This window comes from Papio anubis, chromosome 17 (genome assembly GCF_008728515.1).
Source record: "Papio anubis isolate 15944 chromosome 17, Panubis1.0, whole genome shotgun sequence".
In the NCBI taxonomy this organism is placed as follows: Eukaryota; Metazoa; Chordata; class Mammalia; order Primates; family Cercopithecidae; genus Papio; species Papio anubis.
The window spans coordinates 25,998,798-26,026,789 of record NC_044992.1 but is presented as its reverse complement, the minus strand read 5'-3'; the positions used below and the strand labels follow the sequence as shown (position 1 = coordinate 26,026,789).

At 45.8% G+C, this 27,992-nt stretch overlaps 1 protein-coding gene across 2 annotated transcripts in view; it reads left to right on the top strand.

Annotated features, from left to right (window-relative positions):
• Positions 1-27,992, top strand: part of ASIC2 (acid sensing ion channel subunit 2) — a 1,127,535-nt gene that overhangs the window by 847,714 nt on the left and 251,829 nt on the right. The window lies entirely within an intron of this gene.

The window sequence follows — 27,992 nt, the reverse complement described above, 5'->3', positions numbered from 1 at the left end:
TATTAAAAAAAAAAAAAAAAAAAAAAAGAAGCTCTTCAAAAATGGACCGTCAGAAGAATCACGCAGAGTCCCTAAGCAGGCCTACCATCCTAAGCAGCTTATGTCTTCCAAGTTCCCAAACACTTAGACTCTAGGAGAACTTGGGAGGAAACTCCCAGAAAACCAACACTGAAGCTGTAGACAGTTTGGTGGGGGAGGCAGCAGCATGCTTTGGCTACTTTTTCAAAGTGCAGGAGTCTTGAGTATCCAGCCAAACTGAGCAGTGGTGGGCCAGGGTTGGGCCCTTCACCTGGCCTCCATCCCCCATAAAATGTAAGTGTGGGTCTTCTGGTCTGGAGGAATGCTCTGGAGTTGAGAAAGCATCCTAGCAGGGATGTGGATGCAAACAGCCGCGGCCAGGAGAAGCTGTGCTCAGGGTTTGTAAACCATTTGCTGTGCCGGTTCCCTCACGCTGTGGGTCTGGATAACGCAGCTGTTGGACAGAAGGTATCTGCCTTGTGCAGTCTGCCTTGGAGGAGTTCTGGTGCCAGGCCCCAGCATGATGCACGCCTGTCCAGTCATTCATGTGTAAATGTCCCTTAGGTGGGTTTGGGCTTTTCCACTAGTACAGGGAAGGTTGCTGTGTGTGTTTATTGGTAGTGCTCTGATGGTGATTTTACCAGCTCTGATTCATCACTCCTGAGATCCTCATTTCCGACAAAGCTTATTTTGGGATGGTAAAGAGATGCCACGGTTCCAACAGGTGTTGGCATGACGCCGGTCAGGCCAGGTCTCTCATTGGCTGATTGGATTATTCCTTGTCTAGGAAGGCAACCGTGACTTCAATCTTGTCTTGCTGGCTTTGCTTTAAGCTTGTATATTTAGTAGCCCTGAATTATCCACTCTGAAAACATTCCTTATTTCCTGGGCTTTTCAGCTGGCCTTTAAAGAATATCTACTTGCTGACTCCCTGCTTTGGCAAGTAGGAGATGCTGTTAACATATGCTTCTAAGTGATTTCTTCCAGGACTCCAAGCACAATTCTGAGTTCCACGAAGGTGAAGGAATGAGGGCAGCGATCTCTTGTTTATTGTTTTTTTGCTGATCACTAATTAGCAGCCTCAAGAGTTAAAGTTCAAGGTTACGTCCACGTAGCAGCAGGCTCTCACTCCAGCGCTAAGTTTTACAGCAGGCCCATCAAATGTAATTCTGAAAATCTGACTATTGCTTTGCAAAGCGTGTGGAATTGCATTCTAACAGCCTCTATGCACTTTTGATATTCACTACAGCCCTGCATTAACAATGAGTTTTATTCCCATTTTTAAAATAAGAAAAATGAAGCTCTAAAAGCTGTCCAATGCTCAGAGCCAGCAAGTTCAAAGTCCAACTTTGCATACCACTAATTGCATTACACAGAAACCATATGTACCCTTCCTCTCTGAACTTGGGCCTCTCTTCTCTCAGAGGACTCTTACACAGGACTCTTGCCCTCTCCCCCACCTCTACTCCTAGGAATCCTATCCCTCCTAGGAGCTGGGATAGTGGAAAGTAGAGCCACCCCAGGTGGCCCAGGTCGTCAGAGTCTTGGCAGCATGCCACTGAGGCATGCAGAGGACACAGTCCCTTCAGGAGCCACCTGACTTCAACCTCAGCAACAGGCATGGCCATGAGTTGCATGGGTCAATTGTTAGGGAGTTGAAGAGAGTAAGGTCCTTCCCATTGGGACACACCCTTCTCTTACCTCCCTGTACTCTGAGTCCCTGCCTTTGAAGAGTTTGCAGGCACACACACACCCAAGCAAAAGTATTACCTCCATTCCTCAAATGTATGTGTTTCTGGAGACTCAGGTGACCCCTAGTGGCTTCCTATAATGGCCCAGTCCTGGGAGTACCCAGCCCCTTAAAGTTGTATGCTATAGGTTTTTCCAAGGACCTCAGAACTAAAGGCTTCACCCCTCTATCTGTAGAAGCCAGAAGCTATTTCAGGGGAGCCCCAAATATACAGCAGGCCTGTCAGGAACATTTTCCTGGCTTAATTCCTCTAGAGAACACCAGTGAAATGCATTTCAGTGAGAAGCAGGCCACTTCTGGGCATTTATTCCTTTTGGGGACAGAGAAGGGAAAGTGGAAAACAAGATGCCAAGCACCCCCCCCCAGACACCTGTGCTCCCCAATCCTAAGAGGACTAGAGCAACAGGTGAAAGATGGAGTTCTAGAGGAGGCCTTTGGGGGGATGTGCCAGCTGTCCCTAAGTCCCATTTCAACCAGTTAGTCCCTTGGTCTGGAAATAAACCTAGCAGAGGAAGGGGGTGTCTGTTGGGTCTTATCCTCTAGGCCCACTCGAGATGTATTTAGTTGCAGTGCTTCTCTTTGTTGCAGCTGTGCAAGAGTTAATCTCTCAGCAGTCAGATAAAGCAGCTTGGCTTCTGAATGCCTGTGTTGTTTCCCTGGCATCAGCTGTGGACTCAAGCTCTGCACACTCTGGCCCTTCTGGGGTTTCCTGGGTCAGAAGAAGGGAGCCTTCCCAGTAATTGGGTGGGATGCAAAACAGTGAGGCTGAGCTAGCTGGGCACTGGGACTTTGGAAGAAGAACCAGGGGGTTGGAACAGAAACCAACAGAGGCCAATCTGACGTCCACTGCAGGAACAAGGAGCAATGGCTCTCTCTCTGGCAGATGACATGGTTCAGGGGAGAGTGCCAGCCAGATCTCAGCACAGGTTTTTGGTGCTGCCATTTCCTAGCTGTGTGCCTTGGTCATACACTTTGCTCCCTGAGCCTCTGGTAATAATTCCTGCCTCAGAGATCTGGGATGAAGATAACATATGAGCAATAACTGGCGTGTGCCTGGACAGCAGTAGGTGCTCGATATTCAAGAGCCGTTGTCATAATGTGGATAAAGTGTTCAGCTCAGTGTCTTGACATCTGATGGTAGCAGTTACTAATTACTATTCATATAATTATCATATTTTATTATAACCACTTACCTGAGTAGAGGTATATGCTCATTTTCTAGTTCATTCGTTCAATCAACCAATGTCTCTTGAAGGTCAACTATATACTAAGTTCTGTACTAGCTGCTGGGGGTATAAAATTAAATAAGGCTTGGTACATGCCCTTCGGGAGCTCACAGTGTTGTTGAGGACAGATGTGTGAATAGATGCCAGGAGCGTACAGAGGTGCTGTGTGGGCTCCAAGGGTCAGACTGGGGATCTTCGATGGTTTGTTGGAGGAGGTGGTGTCTCAGCTGAATCTTGAAGAATAAGTAGAAGCTCTAAAGTAGGGAAGGAGAGAAAGAGGACTTCAGGGTGAGGGGACAGGAGTCCAAATCCAAGAGTACAGAGACATGAAATGATGAGATTGAACGCATGAGATTGAACGCAACTAGGCCCTGAGCCTAGTTGAGGGTGGCCAGAGGGAAGGGCTGGACGTGCTGAGATGGGAGTTGGGCTGAGGGGTGATGATGCCATTGTGTAATGGGTGCCTGGAGACCAAACTAAAGTTTTTGAACTTTGTAGCAAAACTCTGACTTCTTTTACTACTGGTTGAGAGACCTCATCTGTGTCCCAAACACCCCAGCTGCCACCCTGTTCCTAACTCTATGAGGGGCCACTCCTCCCTGCACAATCGCCTTTTCAAGAGTTAACCTTGAGTTCAGATTTTGGACCACTCATATGTACTGAAAGCCAAGAAAACAACGTTTAGTTTCTTCACATTTTGTCACATCAGACAAGCTGGCTGCTACTTGCCAGGACAGAAAGCAAGAAATCATTTCAGCAATGTATTGTTTAAAATCAGCTAACTCTGTTGAAAAGGCACTAGGCCAGGCAGTCCAGCAGTTGGGAGGATGGATAGGTTTAGGGAATCAAGAAAGATACTTTTGTCTTTAGAGAAAGAGGAATAAATGAGCTAATACATGTGAGGTGCTTAGACCCATTCCTGGCCCTAAGTAAGCACTCAAGAAATGTGAGCTATTTCCATTATTATGACTTGCGGTGAGCATTTTTAGTGAAGGACAAAGGCAAATAGCATTGGGCAGCTGTGATGTGCCAGACTCTGGCTGGGCATGTTTCATGTCATCTCAATTCTCTGCAATAACCCTGGAAGACTGTGTGAAAATCTACATTTTATAAATGGGGGAACTGCAGTGCTGGCATCATCTGTAATCCACCTGAAGTCACAGACTCTGCAGGTAGCAAAGCTTGGATTTGAACCCAAGTCCTCATGACTGCAAAGGTGCATGCACATTCTGCAGCTGCATGAGGAAGGAGTCCATCAGTAGGAGGCAGAGTGTGTCCTGGGAAGTCCAGCCCAGCCTCAGCTTTTCCCTGGCTAGTTGAGTGACTTTGGTCTCAGGATTCTCCTGTTTAATATGAGGGCATGAGTCAAATGACCAATGGGATTTAGCTGAAAAGTTCTCTATTCAAGTGGGCAGTCGGGGGAACAGAGAGCTCAAATAGTGCAGATGGTGTGAGTTTTTCAGCCAACCATTTATTTTCTTTGCAGAGCTGAAACAGTAATTAAGGGGGGAAATGTACAAGTTATTGAAGTGCTAGAGACAGGACGGTGATTAAATAGACATTTATACAAGGAACATGAAAAGACCTCCACCAGTTATTTGACTTTGGGGAAATTAGTTTAGGGAATCAAATGTAAACTCTGCTCAGGTCTGCAGATATCCAAACTGACCAATGTCAGGATGATTCTGATAGTGGCTATTTTGGGGCCACTGTGGCCAGTTATGAAGGCATCAATCAGATGTCTGCCCAATGGAGAAGGGCTGGAGGAATAGCCAGGACATTTGCTTCATGTGTCAGTTGTCTTCATTCTCCTAAGTGATTTGCTTGGATGAACTACTCAAAAATTAAGTCAACCAATGCATATTAAGCACCTACTATGTGTCAGGCACTGAGCCACCAAGATGACCATAAGTCTGATCTGTTTCTGGTAAATAGGCTTGCAACAGTCAATGTGCCTCATTGGAGTGACTGAGTCTAAAAGGAGCTGCCTGTTATACAGGGAGTGGGGTTGGAATGCAACAGCCTAGAATTTGTATTGGGTACCTGTTACATAAACAGTCACATTCCATTTTAACAGCATGAATGAGTGTCATGGAACCCTGCTTACAGATGAGAAAGCTGAGGCTCAGGGAGGTACAAAGTTACGCATCTGGGAAGTAGTAGAGTCAAGATTCAACCAAAGATCAGTCCAGCTTCAAAGCCTATGTTCTTTCCTATGGCTCCATTCTGCCAACACTCAGAGATGCTGATAAGAACAAATCCTTTCATGGAGGGTACCATTCACAATCTTCCAAGCCTTGAAGTTTTTTTCACTGTAAGTTGCTGTCGGCCTTGGAGAGTCATCCTGGGTTCCAAGACCTGCAATCCTGAGAAGGAAAGACGGTTCGTAATCGGACAAGATCACTAATGAACTTGTATCCTCCTCTGCCCTCAGACAAATGGAAGAGAAGTAGATCTATGGAGGAGAATCTGCCCAGGAGTAGTGAAAAAAAGTTTTAATTGTGCCACAACCTCAACTAAATTACTATTCTCATTCTTTCAAGGACACTGGTAGCTTGAAGTCCTGCATGAGGAAATGGTGCCAAATTGAGTTCCAGCTCGGGCCTGTGCTAACAAATAGATGACTCACTCATAATTGGAACATGAATTGTTGGTAAAACAAATAGAGACTGCTAACGTACTCAGGAAGTTTGTTCTCCTGAGCATGTCAAATATCTCCCCTGACACCATTGTTTATACTATTAATTTGCCTTGTAAATTGTTTCCTCCGATTCCACACACATTTATTGAGCTCCTTCTTTCTGCCAGACACTTTCACATTCATTATTTTATTTCCGCTGACAACGGAGCGAGAAAAACGTATTCTTTTGTCCCTGATACCAAAAAGAAAACTGAGGCACAGAGTGATTCAGTACCTTGGTCAAGGTCACAGAAACCCTGACCTTAGGGTTCCAAAGTCAATGCACTGCATCACAATTGTTCCTGCAAAAGATCTTGGTGCAGCTTTGGCCAGACAAACCTGCATTTGTAATCAGCAGAAGCTTAATTTATTATACCTAGATAGGATATGATAATGTACATTGCTATCTCTGCAGTAATGGAGGATGCTGATTACACTCTATTGCCTGCCTAACTCCAGAGGTAGGAGTGACTTGCCAGAGGTCACTCAGCACAGGAATACAACAAGAGCCAGCATTTGAATTAAGGTCTCCTAAGGCCCCATATACCTTTTCTTCCTCCAGCACCTCTGTTGCTGGTCAGTGTGGGTTCGAGATTTCACCTGACCTGGAAGATTGTCTTAAGGAAAAAGTGATGGGCTTGTGAGTACTTTGCAGAAAAGAACTGGTACTAAACTGCTGCACCACACTCCAGTTGGCAGTGGACAGGTGTGGAGTCCTTAAGGGGGCTACGCTCCTCAAACTTGAGCATGTCTGGGTTACTAGGCCCTCAACAGAGACCCTGATTCAGTAGGTTGGAGCAGGGTGTGAGATTTGCATTTCTAACAAGCTCCCAGCTGGTACAGATGCTGCTGGTCCACGAACCACACTTGCTTTGAGAGACAGGGCTGTGGGCTCCTGGAAGCCCTGTGAATGCTGATAAGGAGGGATCCCTGTGGTTCAGCCATATCCAATTCATTGGATCTATAAAAGTGCATGTGGGATGAGCATCCTAGAGTGAAGCAAATAAGTGTGCCTGGGGAGCGGTCCTGGGCTCCCCAGTGAACCCAAGAGAATGTGCAATATCAGAAGCATCAGTGCTCTGGGGGAAGCCCTCTGCCACACCAGAGCAGGGTTAACAGAGGGCCAGGGCCTAGCTGGAGTGTCAGTCAAACCAAAGTTCTAAGGCCATGTGGTAGGCTAAATGATGGCCCCTCAACAATGCCCATGACCTCATCCCTAGAATCTGTGAATACATTACCCTATGTAGAAAAGGGACTTTGCAGATGTGATTTTTAAGTTAAGGATTTTGAGATAGGGAGAATATCCTGGGTTATCTGGATGGGCCCAGTGTAATCTTAGGTCCTTAAAAGTGACAAAAGGAGACGGGAGAATCAGAGTGAGAGGAGATGTAACTGCAGAAGCAGAGGTCAGAGAGAAAGAGGCCAGGCGCGGTGGCTCATGCCTGTAATCCCAGCACTTTGAGAAGCCGAGGTGGCAGATCACTTGAGGTCAGGAGTTCAAGACCAGTCTGGCCAACATGGTGAAACACCATCTCTACTAAAAATTCAAAAATTAGCTGGGTCTGATGGCAGGCACCTGTAGTCCCAGCTACTCAGGAGGCTGAGGCAGGAAAATCACTTGAACCTGGGAGGTGGAGGTTACAATGAGCCAAGACTGCACCACTACACTCCAGCCTGGAGAACAGAGCAAGACTCTGTCACATACACACACACACACACACACACACAAAGTCGGAGAAAAAGAGAGAGATTTGAAAGTGTTACTTTGATGGCTTTGAAGATGGAAGAGGGGGCACAAATTAGGGAAGATGGGTGGCCTCTAGATGCTGGAAAAGCCAAGGAAACAGATTTTGCCCTAAAGCCTCCGGAAGGAACACAGCCTTGCTGGCACTTTGATTTTAGCTGGTAAGACTCATTTCAGACTTCCGACCTCCAGAACTATAAGATAATAAATGTATGTTGTTTGAAGCCAGTAGAGTTTGTGTAATTTGTTACAGCAAGAATTGGAAATTAATAGAAGCCTCATTTGTTTCTGATGTACAAAACACTTTCTATTGCAGACCTGAATCCACATTAGTGAACGAGGCTGGGTAATTTTGCCGCAGGATCTGTCCAAAATTCAAGAAAATAAAAGAATGTGTAACAAACACGCATCTAGTTTCAGAAATAGCTTGGGAGTATTTTAACCACACTTACATAATGCAAGATTGGGAAGTTGGACTCCAGAAACTTAGAAAGGAGGTGGTTAGGGGAAGTAGAAAGGAGATTACCTCAGGAGTCACACAGACTCAAGTTCAAATCCCAGCGTTGCCAAGTATTGTGTTGGCTGGGTGGCTGTTAGAGAGCTGCTTACCCTTACTGAGACTCGTTTGGCTCATGACTTCATATTACAAAGGAGGATCCTGAGGCCAAAGTCACCCAGCCATTCAAGCAAAGAGAAGGGTGGACTGGACTTCCCAAGACACAGCCTGCCTCCCACCAATGCGTTCCTTCTTCACGTAGCTACAGAAAGAGCTTTTGTTTCCTCATTTGCAAAACACAGACCATACTCTTCGTGTAGGGCTGTTTCAAAACTTAAAAAGCATATGTTAATCTCTTTAAACATTATTAAGAGCCAGCCATAGGCTAGTGTTTGTGGATAAATGTTGAGTATAAATACAGAAAGTGTTCCTACTCTCTTGTATGTAAAGGCAGAGCACAGGTGTGTGAGTGCTGAATAAATGTGAGTTATCACTGTCATCTTCATCATCCTTATCATCATTAAAATAGGCCATTCCCCTCAATTCTTCCAAGAAAGACTTTTAAGGCCATAGAAGAGTAGTCTCCAATGGCCTTCTATATATTGTTACAATTCTAGCCAAGAAACATTATGTCGTTTTCATATCACACCTCTCTGGGTAGGTCAGAGCCCTTTTGTGTTTCTTCCCCATTCAGTACTCTGATCAAAATTAAAAATCAGAGAGGGAGATTGAGTTGCTCAAGGTCACACCGCAGGTCACTGGGAAGCTTCAAATAGACTGTAAGGAGATTCATGCTTAAGCCTACAGATGACACTTTTGTATCACAGCAATATCAGTTTGTTCCTCTGTAAATTCTCTCTTCTTCCAAAATATGTATTCTGGCCATCCCCATCTGATTCTGATGGCATATCTGATCTGAAAGTTGTTGATACTCTGATCTTTGAAAGTGAAGGGTTTAATCTTCTCTTGGAACCCCTCCCAATGAAAATTATTTTCCCACTTTGAAATGGCACGGGCATCCACTGTGAACTCACATCCATAAATCTAAGCCTACTGCTCAGGAAAGCAGATGAGGTTTGATTCTGCTTCTCAGCACAGTCTCACAGAGAAAATTATGGAAAGAATTTGATTTATAGAACCACCTCAAAGGCTCTGGAGTGAGACGCGTGTTTATTCACTTTATTACCATTTATTTTACACTATCTCTTTACGCTCCCTGCACATGGATTTGAAAGATGATTTGGATAGATGCTTATGACCTGTCAGATTGCGTGGTTCTGTTAAGGCACATGGCTGCCAACATCTCGGGTTGGGGGATCCTCATACCAGTGTTGGGGGTCAGGCCCAGCCTCTAACAAACAGATGTGGAGACTCTAGCCCAGAGTTCTTGTCTGAACTTTCCCAGCTCTATGTTTGTGTGGTACTTAGTGTGGATCTCCAGCTGCAACCGCAGGATGTATACAGGCAGGCTTGATTTAAGATTCAAATATCTCAGAACAGCTGGGGATATTTAACATCACTATAATTACATTACATTTTTGATGGTGCATGGAGTGAGAGCCTTTTTTTGTTGTTGTTGAATATTCTATGAGCATCAAATATTTTAACCAGCCGGGGAAACATGACTGCATTTTTCACATCCAAGTAGTTTTGTTTTTATAATTCCGGCCGGGGATGAGTGTTTCGGGCCCTCATCTTTTGCCACGTCTTTGGAACAGCAAGAGCAATGTCTCCTACGCTCTTAGGTGGGCTATGATGCTGGGGAAAGACAAATATGGAGCAGGGACGTGTAGGCACCCGCTATGTGCCAGGAGTGAGGAGGGGTCGGCTCACCAAAAGTGGCCTTGCTAGTAAATGATGTAGCTGAGATCTCTACAAAGGCAAGTCTAGCAACTTAGGTGGAATGGGTTGCCAGGAAGTGGGACACAGGAGAGGGATAAAGGAAGGCTGCTACGTGGCTCTATGCCTCCCATTTGTTATCTTCTTTAATCCTCAGGACAATACTCTGGGGTTATACCCATTTTACCAATGAGGAAACCAAAGTTCAGAAGGTTAATGGAAAGAGTGGTGATGAGGACCTGCATCTCACACTCTTAAAAGATAGCATTTGGAATATTCACTGCACACCATCACAACTGTCTAATTAAAAAAAAAATTATAGAGTTGTGGTCTTCCTGTATTACCTAGGCAGGTCTAGAACTCCTGGGCTCAAGCAGTCCTCCCCTTCAGCCTCCCAAAGTGCTGGGATTACAGGTGTGAGCCACCATGCTAGACTGGAATTTTTAATTTATGTTGACCCCTGGCTACCTCACTCCCATTGCCCCTCTCTCCTGCTCCATGTTCCAAGAATTTTAACCAGCCAACAAGCCAGGAAAGTATCTACTACCTTGACCAACCTCCCGTTTCCCACTCTCCTGGATTTATGAGTTCATGGCCCAAAGTCACAAAGCTAAGTCACTGATGAGCTGCTTATCTCTATTCCAAGGAATTTTCCACCTTCCATGTCCTTGCTTCCTTTCCCCTGGATTCCCTGATCCACTGTCTCTGCCTCTGATGCCCTGTCTGTTCTAGACGACTTGGTGCTTAGATATGCCCAGAATATGCCTGGAAGGATGCCTGAGATCTGATAGCAGGCTGCCTCTGAGGAGGGGCCTGGAAGATGGGGTGCAGAAGGAGAGAGGGAGCCCTGCTTCTCACTCTTCACTCTTATCTATGACCTGAATATTTTTAGCCACGTGTGTGTGTAACTTACAACATATCAACATATAAGACAAAAGAAAAATACTGTTTCTAAAAATCTCATCTCTTCTGTGGTTATCTGAGGCCACTTTTCCATATAAATCATCTGTAGGCAAAGGGATGCTTTCCACCCTTTCAACCACGCAAAACTCACTTTGTTTATGCCCCTCTGATAACCCTTTCCTTTCTCGGTCTTTTATTGCAATCCTATGCATTGACTCAGATTCCCTTTCCTCAGCTATCATCTCCTTGAGGGCAAGGGCCATGTCTGGTTTTATCCTGTAGCTGTCTGGGCACCTAACGCTGTGCCTTGTAAGTGACAAGTTCCCTGTCTGAATATTGAATTGTTGAAACAGGAAAAAGGATGGTTCCACCAAAAAAAAAATATGTGGACTCATTCGTTCATTCATTCATTCATTCATTCATTCAATAAAGAGTTATGGCGAACAATCATAGGCCAGGGATCCCAGGGGGATATGGGATATGGAGGGAAATGGAGCTGACCCTCCTTCACAGAGCTCTCATCCGGATCTGTGCTTTCGAAGTCTTCCCAAAGATCAGAACGATGGGAAGGGCTGGTTTAAAAATCCCTCGCTCCAAACCAGAACTATTGAATCAGAATTTATGGGGGAGCAGCCCATCAAATTTTTTTGGGGGGGACAGAGTCTGGCCCTGTCACCCAGGATGGAGTGCAAGGGCCTGATCTCAGCTCAGGCAGTCTTCTTGCCTCAGCCTCTCAAGTAGCTGGGACTACAGACATGCACCACCGTGCCTAACTGATTTTTCCATTGGTCTATTTTTAACAGACACCCCCAGGTGATTAAGGATTTTAGAAAAACATTGTATGTTGGGGGGTAGAGAAGCAGATAATATGTAAATAAACAAATAAATGAACAAGACTGCTTCCAATATTAATAAATGCTGTGAAGGAATAAAAGAATGAATAAGGGCATCTGATAGGGAACAGCAGGGGTTGCCTGAAGCCAGGGAGCAGGGGAGGATCGATTATCTGAGGAAGTGACATCTTCGCTGAGATCAGGAAGATGAGAAGGGGAAGCTATGCAGAGATCCGGAAAAGGATTCCAAACAGGGTAACAGCCAACTAAAGGCCCCCAGTTGGAGAAGTATCTGTCTTCTTCCTTCCCACACTGGAAAACCCAATTCCAGTCACTCAATCGCTTGTTCTTTGTACTGTGGGTACATCTGGCTCCTTCCAAAATGTGACTGCCTCTCTCTCACCCACACAGTATGAGAGAACAGCCTGATTCTAGCAGCTTTGGAAATATTGACCTCCGGAATGCTAATGTAACATAGCTTTAGGTCCTTAGGCCGAACTTTCCTTTAAAAAATAACTCCAAGTGAGTGGAAAAAAACTGCAGCAGGAGGAATCCAATCACAAATCCCTGTCTAAGGGCAGCTCAGTGAGACCAACTTAGCCAGGCCCTTTTCTTTGGAGTATTCCATTCTGGGTAATTAGCACCGCGTTCCTCTGCTGATTAATCTTCATGAGGGCAAAGGTCTTAAGCCTTTGATGTTCAGAGAGAGTTTCCTCATTCAGCCTCCAAAATGTTAGGTCAGGATGGCTGGTTGCCCACAGCGAAAACAGACCCTTTCCCTGGCATCGAGTTTCGCAGAGAACTTGCAAATCTTTCACTTCCGTTGGCCTTCCCGATAACCACGTGCTTTAGTAAAGCAAATCGAAGTGCTCCTGTTTTACAGGTGGGGCAGCTAAGCCCAGAGAAGAGAACTGACTTGCCCAAGGTTACCCAGCTGGTACCAAAGCCAGGTGGGTTCTAATTCCTGTTCCAGAACTTTCCTGACTCATGGTGGTGAATTGCCACTGGGAGTTTAAATATGTGTCCTTCTCCAAGTCTCAAAGTCAGTGTCACCTCCTAGGGGAAGTCTTCCCTGATCTCAAAGGAGAGCACTGTGAAACCTGGTCAGAGGGAATTGAATCTTTGTGGCTGGGAGGGCCCACAGTGCCACCTGGGTCATCTATAGACAGAATTTCTCAAACTTCAATAGCTTTTATGTGCATGAGAGTCACCTGGGAATATTGCAATAACACAGATTCTGGCTTAGTAGGTGGAGCCTGAGATTCTGCATTCCTCTCAAGCTCCTAAGTGACACCGATGCCACAGGTACATGGACCACATTTTATGTAGCAAGGATCTACAAGGCTAGAGGCAAAAGCAGGATGGAATAAAAGAGAAAGAAGGGCCTCTGTCCCCAGACAGACCTGAGTGCATATCAACCCTGCCACTTTATTCTTTTACAATAAATCATCCCTTTGGACAGCGTTCAAAGCCCACCTTGTCCTGAATCCTGCTCTGAGAAGCACAGCTGCTTCTCCCAGGCTAGACCGTCAGGCTGCTGCTGCTGCTTAGATGTGCAGACAGCACAGCAGTTGGTAAGTTTCTATTAAGGATAACTGTTTCCTTTGTCTTTATATGATACTGAAATGACAAGTCATTGAGGGAGTCCATATGAATGGAGAAATGGCAATGGAGTCACATACCTCCAAAAAGAGTTAGTTCCTATGAGGATGAGCTGCTAGGTATTTCTGCTCCCTTTTCTGATTTTGTGGATATCAGTAAATGTGGCAATGACAGGTGAGAATCCAAGGAGAGCCTCTGGCTTGATCACAGTAATCAGTTTTTGTCTTTGAGCAGCGTGTTGCTACTGAGAGGGGAGAAAGTCTTCAATTAAGGGAGCCGTGCCAATAACAGGGCATTTCTAGGTAATGCAGTTAGAAGCCTTCACTTTTGTTGCTACAAGGCCATTAGTTAGAATTGCTAAGGTTGTTTGCAAACCATGCCTTAGCTTATTCATTCAGTTAAGTCATTCATACCCTCATTTGTTTTTTCAGCCATTCGTTCCTTTGCTCACTCTTTTATTCATTCACTGATTGACAGCTACATTTACTCATGCATACATTTATTAAGTACCTTCTATATACCAGGCACTGTGCCAGCCTCTAAGGAATCAAAGTGAATATACTCCAGGTCATCAAGTCAATCTCCCCTGCCCCCATAGTATCCCATATCCAGGCAACAAACTAGACCCCTCAATGGCCTCTCCAGTCTGGTGCTGAAAAACTGGACCAGCCATTTATCTTTTGTCTAAAATCTTCCCTGCCTAAAATTATCATGTGGTTCCCTGTTGCCTACAAGAGAAGGCCAAGCACCCAGGTAATCTCCAGACTGTCACCCCCACATATGCATTCTGCCATGTTGAGTTGCCAGGATTCACTGTATCTACCGTGTTCTTCCAAGCCTTTCCATATGCTGTTCCCTCTGTCTGGAATGTCCTGTAACCCCCTGGTCTTCCCTGTGCTGCATACAGCCACTGATGCCCTGAGAGACTACCATGGAGTGGGTAAGGGTAAGGGCACCTGAGTTCAAGTCTTCACTTTCCCATAGACAGATTTTACGGAAGTCTGTGCAAGCAGTTTCACGTCCGTTCTCCATTTGGATTTGCACAACTCTAGGGAAAGGTAACGAAAGAGTTCCAAATCCCAGGCAACTGGAGTGACTTGCTCAAGGTCACGAAGCAAGAGTCCAGGTCTAAGCTACAACCTAGCTCTTCTCACTCCCTTTTCAGGGCTGATGCTAGTTTACGACACACACAAAGAAGACGTTAGCCATTGGGAGTCATTAATTGATACCTGTAGCCATTTTTATTACTTTCCACTGAAGTCTAGAAGGATATGCTCTGGCCAGACAAGTAAGCTGCAGAGGAGAACTGAGGTTATTGTGTGATGATTCAGGTTTTCGTAAAAGCAGATTTTGCCTGAGATATTTAAATAACTCAGTTACTGCTGCCCCATCCAGGAGAGGACAACCAGGCAGTGGTATATGACTTCTGGGTGGGAGGGGAATTGTGTGGGAGGCGGGAGTCAGGCTTCCAGAGAGAAATTACCATTTTGTATTTATTACTTTGGCTGGCAGGAGTGCCGCAGGGACAGGCTTGCTAATACATTGGATAATTGCCTCAGTTCACCACTTCATTTTGCAGTGTGTAGACCAGCCCAGTACCTAGAGCTCTCTCTGGGGGCATGAGGTGCTGGTGAGGAGGCATGGGGAGTGGGAGAAATGAGGAGGGGTGGTGTCTATCCTCAGGTACTAGGGGGCACCAGGATCATCAGGTCACTTTGACCACAAGTGCAGAGTGACAAGAGTGGAGGAAGAGTCCCAAGCTAGGAACCAGGAGACCAGAGTTGCACTCTACCACTAACTTCTGGACAACCCTGGATCCTTAGCTGCCCCTCTCTGGGCCTCTAGTGCCCATTCGGAAAATAAGGGAGATCATAAGTCAGGATTTTTCAACTCTAGCTGCACATTAGAATCATCTGGATAATTTTTTTAAAAAATTACTAAAGCCCAAGCTCAACCCCCAGAGATTCTGATTTCATTGGCTTGGAGTCAAGACCAAGCATGGGTGTTTTTTAGCTGGAGTTGAGTCACTGATCTATGCAATCTTTCTTAAAATCGACATTCTAGGATTCCGTGTTGTCAAAAAAAGGCAACAAGTCAGTGACCTTGAGATCCAAGGTCACGTGTTTCCATGTTTAGAGTTTTGCTATCAGTTATTTGTACCTGCTGGATTATTTGTACTATCTCTCCCCAGTTAAGTTTCCTCTTATCAGTGAATGTTGGAGAACTATACACTAAGAAACAGGAGGTTTCACTTCTGGTCTTTTTTGTATTAGCTCTGTGGCATGGGCAAGTCAATGTCAGCTCCCTGGGCCTCAATTTCCTCATCCCCAGCTAATGAGAAAGCATCTGGCCCCTGCCTACCTGCAAGCAGGTGTTGGAGCAGAGTTGGTTTTACAATGCTGCCTGGTTTACAAAGCTTTTTCCCACCCAGAGCCTGAGATCAGCCTGAGAGTAGAGAATACTCTTCCATTTTCATAGGTGAGAAAACAGATGCTCAAAGTGGTCAGATCACTTGCCCAAGGTCATCCAGCCAGTATGAAATGGAAACAGACAGATGTCAGTTCAGATCCTATCAATGTCACTTCCAAATTAACTTTGACTAGTTTGTTAACATTTCTGCACCTCAGTTTCCTTATCTGTAAAATGGACATAAATACCACCCATTGCCTTCCCACAGAGTGACTGTGAGGAAGAAAAATGATGACAAGGCAGAATTTGTGGAGTCTGGCACAAAGCAGATGCTCAATTAATATTTCCTTCCTCCACCTCCCCCAGTCATTTCTCCCATTCTCCCTTTAGTCTTTTTTCTCCCTGCCCCCCAAGAACCGCCCCCCTCACTTTTTGAACTTTTCAAGGACTGGCACCTTGAGAGGCAATTCGCTGAGCATGACCTTGGGCAAGTTATTTAATCCCTCTCTGCCTCAATTCCCCCATCTGTAAAAAGGGGATAATGTCAGCATTTGCAATTGTGAGGGCTAAATGAATTGAGAGGATGGCTTCCATCATGGAACTTTGGCTGTTATTGTTCTGTTTCTTTAAGGCCTTCCTTCTCCTCACTGGCATGAAGGAGTACTCCCCACCTCCACCCCCTCCAGTGGTTGTTGAGTGAACAAGGGAGGGATCCCTCCAGGCAGAGGGACAATAAACAAGCCCCTCTCCCAGGTCCTTCCTGTGTTGTCAGCTGTGACAGCTCTGCTGAGTACACACAGCCCCCAGGGTTCCTGGGCAGAGAGTAACAACCCTATATCAGGGGATTGCTTACTATCTTGAGATGGGAAAAACAGAAAAAGCTATAAATATGGAGGATTCATCTGTGATAAGTCATGGTTAGAAACCCCAGCTATATAACTTTTTAATTCTCCACTCCAGCTTGTAAGCTCACGCAGTAAAAACAGTCACTAGTAATTTATTTTTTTCTACTCTTTTAATTTTGTAATTTTTTTTCTTTAACCAAAAAAAGTCCTCCTAAACTCACCTTAAGCTTTTTTTTTCCCCCGCTTAGCAGTCATAAAATCTGGCCATGGATTACAATTTAAAAGCTATCTCTTTACCTACATTGCCAGAATGAAAATGTGCAAACTCGGGGGCAATTTCTTAACTAAGTGTTGTTGAAACAGGAGTAAGTCCTGGACTCTGTTTGCATCACCTGTCTCCAGATGGAAAGGAGGCTGGCATGGAGGGAGGCAGTTCAGTCAAAAGGAAAAGAAACTCTGCAAGGGTATCTTGGAGCTAAATGATCTCCTCCCAGGGCTCAGTTTTCTCATTTGTAAAAACTTGATGAAAAAATAGTGACAAACCTCCCTCACTGTAATGTTCTGAGAAACCAAAGAGATAATGTATAAAAAATTGTTTTGTTCAATGTAAAGCATCATAAGCATGTTGCAGATTATTGCTACTACTGACAATGATGATGATGGTGATGATGGTGGATGATGATGGTGATGACAGTGTTGGTGATGGTGATGATGCTGACAATGACGATGATGGAGGGATGGTGGTCATGGTGATGATGACAATACAACCATGTGCAGGGTAGGGCTTATGGGTTTATGTGATAAGACGAGGATTTTCTTCAGAGCCTTGTATATCTCTATGTACACAAAATAGGTGCTCAGTAAAGAATTGTTCATGTAAAATCTATTTCAGAATTCAGCTTACCTCTCAGAAGTTTAGGTCATTTATTCAGTAAGAGTTAATTAAGTGCCTACTGTGTGCTAGCTCCTGTTAGCACTGGACCACAGCAAACAAACAACAGACAAAATCCTTGCCCTCATGAGGCTTATAGTTTAGGAGACAATGGGTTGGAATGGGATGGTAAAGGCAGATGGTAAACATGTAAACAAATGCCGTAATTTCAGATGATAATGAGCACTCTGAAGACAACAAAATAGGATGATAGGATAGAGAGAAATGGAAACAGATGTTTGTAAAATGCTTTAGCTCATTAGCTCATGTAGTCAAGAAGCCCTGCATAAAGAGGTGGCATTTGAGCTGAGACCAAAATGATAGGGGGATGCAATCAAGGGAAGACCTAGAGGCAAGGTGCTCTGGGCAGAAGAGATACAGTGCCAAGTCTCTGAGGTGAGAATGAACTTGGTTTGTCCAAAAAATAGAAAAAAGGCCTGTATGTCTTAAGCAGAGTAGAAGAGGAAGAGAGTGGTGTGAGCTGAAGTTGGAGAGGTAGGTGCAGGCCAAATGCCAAGGCTTGTAGGCTGGGCTGAACTTGGAGATGACTCCCAGCGCAGTGAGAAGCCATTGGAGGGCTTAGGAATGAGAGTGCTATGAGTTAATATGCCCTGCAAGAATATCATTCTGGCTTCAGAGACTGGATGAGCATGGATAAGAATGGAGGCTGGATGACAAGTTAGGAAGCAGATACAATACTTGGGATGAGAGATGCTGGTGGACTGGACTAGGGTTTTGGTGATGGAGGTGGTGAGCATAGTCCAATTTGGCATATATTGGAGGTGGGTCCAGTGAGACTTGATGGTGGACTGGTAATAGAGGGTGATAAAAGCAGGGCTCAAGAATAACTCCCAGGTTGTGGGCCTGAGCTGTTGGGCTGATCCTGGTAACATGAACTGAGAATGGAAGGCTGGGGGAGATTAGATATGGGTACTGAGAGAGGTGGGAGGCGAATTCAACGTTTGGGATTTGTTGAGATTGAAATAACTATTGGGTATCCTAGTAAGTAGTTGAACACATAAGCCTGGAGCTCCAGAGGAGATCAGGACAGGAGACTGGGATTTGGAAGTCGTGGTGGAATAGCGGCATTTAGTCAGTGGGACTGGGTGGGATCGCGTAAGTTGAGTGTGTTGACAGAGAAGAGCAGCAGGCTGAGCACTGGGTCCTGGATTCGCCAACATTTAGGGGTCTGGAAGTAGAGGAGCAGGCAAAGGAGGGTGAGAGGGAACAGTCAGGGAGGTAGGAGGGAAATCTAGAGGGCACTGACCCAAGGGAGAGGGGTACAAATGGGGCGTGGTCAGCTCTGTGCTACAGTGAGCTGCCAACAAAGGACAGGCTTCTCCCCTATTTAGAAGCAGGAGGCTGTGCAGCGTAGGGGTTGGAAGCATAGGTTTTGGAACCAAATGCACTTAAACCCAGGTCCTGGGGGTGCCATTTCTTGTCTTTCTGACTTTGAGCAAGCACTAACATCCTGGATCCTTAGCTTCCTCCTCTGCACAGCATTATTGTGCAGTTTATCCAAGATGTTGTCTTTAAAGTGCTTAGCACTGGGCCTGGCATAGAGTACGTGCTCAATAAACAGAAGCTATTTGTCTTCTTCCTGAAACTGTTCATATGAGTAGAGTCATCGTCAGGGAGACACACTGCAGAAGGGCTCAGGTTAGGAAGGAAAGATTTCATTTGGGCAATCCAGCCCTTGTCAGGGTTGGAAATGAAGTTGTCTTTAAGTTTCAGACAGGTGATGTAAGAAGTAGACAGGTGGAAGTGGATAGGGGCAGTAACACCATTGCCTGGCTGGAGCACACACACCCAGCCTAGAGACATCCTAGGTTAAAATGTTTAAAGCCCCATGCAGGCTAGATGAAACCCATTCTCAGGCCCAGAACAGCTCACATGCATTTGGGACTCCGTTTAGATGATGATAGACCAGAGAAGAATTTTAAACAGGGTGTATGGGATTGACAGTATCAAATTTGCATTTCAGAAAGACCACTCTGGCAGCAAGGCAGGGAGAGAATACAAGGGGGTGCGGGTCTAGTCCAAGGCAGGGAGAGAAACCAGGGAACTCTGTGCTCAGGTGAGGGGGACCGGGATGAGGAAATGGGCTGATTATAACATAATTAGCTCTATGATCAGTATGCAGGCTTATCATTTCAAAATGTAAAGATGATTATATGATTAAAGGCTTTTTTCGTTTTAATGGAAATAACTTGCCAACCTGGGGGTTTACTGGGTGGGTGGTCGGAGAAAAAGGTAAGGTATTAATTTTTAACCAATTGACTTTGCAATGAGTTAGTTTATTGATTCAAAAAAATCACTCACTGTAGACAGTAAAAGTTGTAAATGAGATTAGTGTCTGGTTAGAGTGAATGCTAAGTGAAGGGGCCCAGGAGGCTTCCCTCATTTGACTGGAGAGAAGTCTTGCATGGATGGAGCAGAGAGGCATCTGGGCTGGCCCACAGAGCCTGCTGGGACCAGGCACATGGCTGGAGGGAGTGCGCTCAGATCTGAAACTACTCCTCTGCTCTCCCTGAAGAAGTGGTTGAACTTTAAGCAATAAGGTGATCTAAGCTGACCAAACACAGAAACTAGTTTTACTACCCATCCTAGTGTTTTTAAATGCACAAAGTAGAAAAAGGAAGAAAGGAAGGAAGGAAGGAAGGAAGGAAGGAAGGAAGGAAGGAAGGAAGGAAGGAAGGAAGGAAGGAAGGAAGGAAGGAGGGAGGGAGGGAGGGGAGGGAAGGAGGGAAGGAGGGAGGGAGCCCTTAGTTTCCAAAAACAATGAAAGACCTTAAAACCCGTGGTGTGCAACACACAGCTGGCTTCCTGGGGGGACCAGATCCTACGCTTCAGGCCAGGGAGCTGGTGTGTTTTGGGGATAGGGGAGGGTGATGATCACCTGAAGCCCAAGAGAGGGTCCTTGCATAAAGGACTATTGACGGGGGTGTCATTTCTGTGTTTCCCCCCTCCCGTGGGATGCCACTTGATATATCATTTCTGTTAAGAGTAGAAAACTCCATCCAGAAGCCCAAGGAAGCTAGGTATCTGCCAGGGGTTCTAGGTGGGGATCGGGGAGATGAATCTCCCACAATAACTAGAGTCTGCAAGCCTGCATCATGTGTGAGTGTAGGATCTGGATTTATTATACTACCCATGTGGCATAAGAATCTCAAGTCAAAAAATAAACACAAAAACTGGTCTGAATCTGGTGAAATATGGCGCCCCAGGAGAGCAAGTAGCCAGAATAGTTCTTTTAGGGCACTCCTTACAATGCACTTCCTGCAGGCACAGAAGAAAGACATATCAACATCACACCTGTTCATATACTCATTAAATGTAGTGCTAGAATGCACCTGTCTCATCCAACCCTCTCCTTCTGTAAAGATGGAAACGAAGTCCCAAGGAGGGGTGTTGACTTGCCCAAGGTCACACGATGTATTTGTGTTAGGAAATGCTGGGGGAAAGAGCAAGGGTCTTGGGCGTGGTAAGACCTGAGTCTTAATCTCTGTCCTGTCATTTAGTAGATGTGACCTAGGTGAAGCTACATAAACTTTCTGAGCTTCAGTTTCCCCATCCACAAAACGGAATCATGGACATCTACTTTGTAGGATGGTTGGGAAATAAGGGAGATGTCTCTGGTAAAAGTGCTTGAGATGGTGCTAGGTGCTCTATATGTGTTAGTGTCCTTCAAACTTTGCTCTTAAAAAAATCCCCTCCAAAGTGCTCTTTCAAGTCGCAGTTGACCTTGATGACATCTTTATCTACTGGAACACCTGTCTTGTGTTAATTAGCACTAAATTTCTTATTGTTATAGAGTTAATTTTTTAGCTCCAAATCCTGGCTTTTGAAGTTCCATTTAACTTTGTGTATTTTGATTGTCCTTACTTATTTCCTACTGTACTGGTCCTCAATACTCTAGGAGACTGGGGAATGGATGGATGGGTGAATAGATGAATGAATAAATGTATGTATGTATGTATGAATGGATGGATGGATGGAGGGATGGCAGATGGATGAGCAAATGGATGATGGATGGGATGGATGGATGGATGGATGATGGAAAGATGAATGGATGATGGGTGGATAAAAGATGGGTGGATATCCATTAGGGTTTGCTGGTTGTAAACAATAGAAGCTGATCTTGGCTAAATTAAGCAAAAGGGATTATATTGGAAAGATATCAGATTGCTCACAGAATCAATAGAAAGGCTGGAAAATGAGACTGAAAAAAGCAGGAAATGATATACAATGGCAATAATCACTTCTCTGTCAGGTCAGGGCTGTGTCCCTGGAATGAATGAACACCAGGCATTTCTCATGCACAAGCCTAACTGCATTCAGAAATCAAAGTCCTTTGTCAGTGTATCTTGGGTCACATGTCCCTTGATTCATAAGCCCTTTAGGCATGCACGGTGAGGAACAGATAATTTCCCAAAAGAAATTAAGATCTTTTGACCAAAAGAAGAGAGAATAGCTGCTAGGTGCTCAGAACCCAACCACCACCCACATCAGAGGGAATGGATAAATCTTCAGTTCCTTCAAGGGAACACCAGGGACTGTGTCTTCATTTGTCCCTTGCCACCTCCCTCATGCTCTACTCACCCCACATTCTCCTGTCCCCTCTACTTCTGGGTATCCTGTCCCTCCCCGGAGCAGCATTACTTCCTACCTCCTGCAAGATGCCTGTGGAGCTTTCCAAGCCCACGCTCATCTCTCCTTTCCCTGAACTCCAGTTACCCTTGCCATCAGCACAGTGCCAGAATTATTCTTAACTGCAGCCTGTTTGCTGCTTCACCTTTGGGGTTTGGGCTCTGCTGTAAGTTTCGTGAAGGCAGAAACCTTGTCAAACTTAGCTTCTGTCCTAGCACAGTGATGGGTTCAGACATAGTGACTGATGAATGCAAGGCAATTAATGATCCATGAGAGTGTGTGGCACGAATCATTACAGTCATCAGACTAATACAGTCAGATTATACTGGATTCAGTCATCAGCTGTATAATCATACCTTAGAAATGATTCAAGCCTGGCATTCTTTGAGAGGTGAATCAACTGGGACCCAAAGGGCTGACTTATTCAAAGTTGCACAACTAGTTAAAGATGACTCTAGAAAGCCAGATTTTACTATCCCCAATGGAAAGCAGCACTCCTTGCTTCCTGGGGGGTGAGGGGTGCACATGAGTGTGTGCATGCATGCGTGTGTATGTGGGCGTGTGTGTGCGTGTGTGCAGTCAGTGGTTGTTTAATGAAACAAAGGCCTGCCAGGATGTCACCAATATGTTCTTCTTCTTGTTCCTGCCCCATCCTTAGCCAAAATTCTGTCCAGGTTAAAGTCCTTTGCCCAGTGAACAGCCAAGAAATGTCAGCTGATTACCCCTAAAATTTCATTAATTTTGAGAGTCAGTGAATTTCAAAAAGTGAAGAATTTGTTGAGTCAATAGAGAATCAACCAAATCCTTGTGTCACCAGAATCACTCCAAGCAGGCTCCCTTGTCAAGCACCACACCTCACTCTGCTGTTCTGTACTACTTGAAAAATTAGTTGGTGTACTGGAAATAAAGTCACAGGGAGCCAACATTTTGACAAGGTAATGGTCCCCTGCCTTTCTTGACATCTGCGAGGGAGTCGTAGTCCATTATAATGTCACAATGGCGTGCACCATTGACATCTCATTGAATAATTAAAAGGCAGCTTAATCATAGCGATCATCCACTTAGTGTCTGGTTCCAAATGTCGGGGATGCATGTGTAAGGGGGCAGCCATGGTTGTGCGGATGGGGGACCAGTTCAAAGCTGGGTCACAGCTCAGACCACTGGACAGCAGGGTCTGCCACATGTGCTGGAACTGGGGGGGTGGGGATGGGAAGGTAGCTCCTGAACAAGAAGAAAAAAAAAGGTTTTCTACTCTCTTTTGCTTTTTTAAACTAAATGCAGGGGCAGACATTCTTTTTGACCCAAATGAAAAACTGGGAATCTGTTGTTTCTCATTCATCACAAATAGCTTGTGCCAAAATGGAGCTTAGTTTTCATTCTTTCATCAGGCAGATATTTATTGAATGCCTGCTCTGAGTCAGGCATTGCTCTTGGTGCTGTGGATACGGCAGGGAAGAAGACCATCACAGCAGTTGCTGCTCCCTGGGGCTTATGTTGTGGAGGAGGGTAGGATAAAAACACATGTGTGTTGTATACAGGACTCAAACGGGGGTTGTAGCGGAAGGGTGATTGAGTGACTGTGTTAAGTTATATGGTCAAGGTAGGTGTCTCTGGAGAATAGCATTGTGGGGTCTACATGGCAAGGTGTCAAACAGGAAAAGTTTCCTGGGAGAACACTCTGGCAGTGAGGAGAGTTAGTGAAAAGGCTCTGGGTGGGAAGAAACTGGACATGTTCAAGGAGCAGCAAGAAAGACAAGAGGCCATGGGACAAGAGGTGAGCTGGGGAGTGGGGCCAGCTCAGGTGGGCTTCACAGGCCAAGGTTAGGAGTTTGGATTTCAGTTTCCATGTGATGAGAAACTCCAGATGAGGTTGACAAGAGGGAGAATATACTTTGGACATAGAGATCTTCCCTGCCACATGAGGAAGACAAAACAATGAATAGACAATGGCCATCTAGTGAAAAATACCCTGGGGTAGAAGGAAGCTCAGGACTGGGAGAGCCAGAGTGAGGACACCCAATCCAAGAAGGCTTTTGAGGAGAGGTGGCCCCCACATTGAATCTTTTTTTTTTTAATTTTATTTTATTTTATTTTATTTTAAGTTCTGGGGTTCATGTGCAGGACATGCGGGTTTATTACATAGTTAAACATGTGCCATGGTGGTTTGCTGCACCTGTCAACCCATCATCTAGGTATTAAGCCCCACATGCATTAGCTGTTTATCCTGATGCTCTCCCTCCCACCGCTCCCCCAACAGGCCCCAGTGTGTGTTGTTCCCCTCCCTGTGTCCATGTGTTCTCATCGTTCAGCTCCCACTTGTAAGTGAGGACATGGTGGTGTTTGATTTCCTGTTCCTGTGTTAGTTTGCCGAGGATTATGGCTTCCAGCTCCATCCATGTCCCTGCGAAGGACATGATCTCGTTCCTTTTTATGGCTGTATAGTATTCCATGGTGTATATGTACCACATTTTCTTTATCCAGTTTATCACTGATGGGCATTTGGGTTGATTCCATGCCTTTGCTATTGCCCCACACTAAATCTTGAGGCAGATAAGGCAATGCAGAAGAGAACATTCCAGGCAGTGAAAACAGCCTAGGCAAAGGACTCCTGAAAGAAAATGGCCCATCTGGGAATTACAGGGAGTGTATTGAAACTGGAGTCATGTGACCCAGAGAGGCCAAGAAACTCAGTGAAGGCCACACAGCATATGGTTCTTCACATTTAGCTCCTTCTTTATTCTCCTCCAGTGAAGGTGGCCACAGTCATATAGTCAGGGGTGTTGCCCCTTAACTGTTCTTAGCTAGGCTGGTGCTAGGACCTGGCAGAGTTTACATCCAGCTGGGCCAGAAATATTTGTTTTCCCCCAAGACATGTGGTTCTGACTCAGTTCCTGCTTTGTCCCAACTGTTGTCCTTCCCAGTAACTATTTGAACCCTAGACTCATACCCTAAAAACCAGGATGATCCAGATTTCATGCTATCAGCACCCTCACCCCTGCCAACAGTCTCAGAGTTGGGGAAACCCGGGCCCAGAGAAGGGAACTGAGTTAGCCCAAGCCACAGAGCTTTCAGGTGGAAACAAGGGGACCAAAGCACTGATCGCTTGACTCTTGATCTGACATCGTTCTGGGAAACAGTTCCTCATCAGAAGTGGAGTCGGAGAAATTCAGCAGCCGGCCTTACTTTACGTCGTGAGAGATGCAGGTGGCCTGGTACAGGATGCAGTGGTTCTGATCACAGGAAAGGAGTCAGGCAGCTTGCGTTTCATTCCCTCTGCCACTTGTTTACTAGCTGTGTGACTCTGGGCAAGTTACTTCACCTCTCTGTGTCTTGGTTTTCTCATCTGTAAAATGAGAATAGTCATACTTGCTCCACAAGGTTATCATGAGGATTCACTGAGACAATCCATGCAAAGCACTTACAGTCATGCCATGCACATAGTGAGTGCTTGATTCATGGCTCTGAGTGGGGCCACAGCATTCATCTCTAGGCCCTGTAAGAGCTGCCATGGAAGTGCCCACAGCATGCTAGGCACCATCCTGGGTGCTTTTCCACATCTGTGTGTGGTAGTGACATCATGGCTTGTAAAGTGTTTGACAGATGTCATGCTGCCTGGCATACACCTTGTGCCTCTGTAGATTGATTGTACTCACATTGTCTCACTCAACCATCACAATAACTTTGTAAGGTGGGCTTTATAGATGCAGAAAGGCTGGCCCAGGTTGGTTCAGTCACTTGTCCAAGGTCACACAGCTGGCAGGAGGCAGACTGAGACGCCAGCCCAAAGCTCTTGCCCTCCCCTCCACTTACCACCACTCATTCATTCCCAGGCCCCCTGCCCTGCAACTTGGGGACCTATTGATACTTAGCCAGTATCATGTGAGATTCGCGAGGCTCCACCTTCTGTCCCGTGCAGAAGAGGAGCATGGAGAGGAACTGGGCACCATGCTTTAGGAATTCCTCTTGTAAGCAGAATGAGGAAAGACCAAGCTCTGCAGCGGGTGGGCCCCCCTTTCATATGCCCAGATCTCTGCAGCCCAGACACGCCCAGGCTGGGTAATGAAGGCACACTTGCTCCTGCTGCAGAACACCAACTCTTCATTCTGAAACGGCCTTCACTAAAGGCCAGAGCCCAGGCAGAGCAGGAGCAAGCACAGAGGTCTTCATGGAGCCGCAGAGGGGAGGCCCCATCCCCAGAGAAGGTCAAAGTCAGGGTTTGTCAGAAGCACCTAGTGGGAGGAGCAGCTGCTATATATGGATGGGGCTCCAGCGCCTCCTTCCCTGCTCAGCACCAGCCAGCATCTCTGCTTTTGTCAATTTCACAATGAGAATTTATGCCCAACATTTTCTTGGTAGAAAAGCTTGGTTTGCTAATCAAAACATGAAAAACCCACAATTGCAGCCTGCAGTAGGCCCATGGACTCACAGCCAGGAGCCACAGCCCATGGTGAGAGTGACCAGAGAGTGGTCCTTTCTGAGATGCATTGTCCTCACAGCTTAGAGAAACAGCAGGTGAATTGTGTAGCATAAACACAGTTCCTCCAGTATCTGCTGCTGTAGAGGTCCCCGGCATGTCTTTATGCAACCAGACGGTGTACATATGAATAAATTAATACTAAGCTCTCAGCTAGGGCCAGAAAATGCCCAGATGAATAACAAACAGATGCCCTTCCCTCAGGGAGTTCACAGTCCAGTTAATGAATGAAGCAGCATCCATTACATTTCTCTAAAGAGCTCATTTACAGAGCAAACATCCATGAATTTCTTTCAAGTCTTCTCGCGTCTTTCTGCATTAGCCCTGGGCACCACGTGCCTGGCTGAGACGTGGCGTGTCTACCCCTCATTCCACGGCAGCCTTAAGCCCTCACTTCAACACTCCTCATCTACACATGGCTGAGGCTTTCTCCTGTTGCTTACGGATGTTCACCCCATTCTGACCCTCCTTTTCCCTCTCATAGTACTTTATTCTTTTCCCTTATAGCACTCAGCACAATGTGTGATTACATATTTATTTGTATTATTTATTAGTTTAATGTTGATCAGCCCTAAGAGGATAAGAACCATCTGTCATACTCAACAAGGTTTAACCACAGTCTAGCAGAGTATCTGTCCCTTATTGGACACATAGATTATGTGTGAATGACCCTTTGGGATATTTTGATAGGTAAGTTTGGAAAGTGGTTGGGGCCCAGAATACGGTGGGCCTTGAATTAAACAGGCTGAGAGAATCATACTATAGGCATTTGAGCAATTACAGACTATATATTCATCCTTCCCTTTCTTTTCCCTCCCTTCTGTCCCTTGCCTCCCTCCCTCCCTCCCTCCCTACCTACCTCCCTTCCTTCTTTCCTCCCCTTCCTTCCCTCCTTCTCTTCCTCCCTCCTTTCTTCCTTTCTTCTTCCCTCTCTCCCTCCCTCCGTCCTTCCTCCTTTGCTCCCCCCACCTCCTTTTCTCCCTCTCCCCATTCCCTTCCCTATTTTCTCTCCCTCCTATTCATAGGAAGATTAGAGAAAGAAAGGGAAAGAGATCCTTGGAGGTGTGGAGGGGTAGTGAATTTTGAAGCAAGTGAGTTTTGGTAAAACTGTTTCCAGGGACAGGTGGACATCCGGGCAGTGTTTTGAAGCAGCACTGGGAGGGCCAGACATTTTCACGGCTCAGTGGAGCCCACATGGCCAGCTCTGAGCACAGACTGTTCAAAGGAAGCACCCTTCAGTCCCCAGCCTGACAACCTGGTCACGCACCAGCTACCCTTCATTACTCCTGTCTCCAGATGCTGCCCTGAAGCAGGCCCCAAGCCCCATGGAGGCATCTTCTGACCCCGGTAGTCACACACTTCAGTGACAGCGAGAGGTCATGGCACCCAGATGGAGGCCGAGAGGGACTAGGCAGGCCAGCTGGCCTCCTCTGGGATAGGAGACGCTTCTGGAGTGAAGTCGCCAGCACCCCTACATTCACCTCGTCGTGACTAGGACTCCAGGGTTGAAAGCATGGATTCCGGAGCAGACTTTCCGAGTTCAGATCCCAACTCCACTGCTCGCAAGTCACTTATCTGTGCCTCAGTTTCCT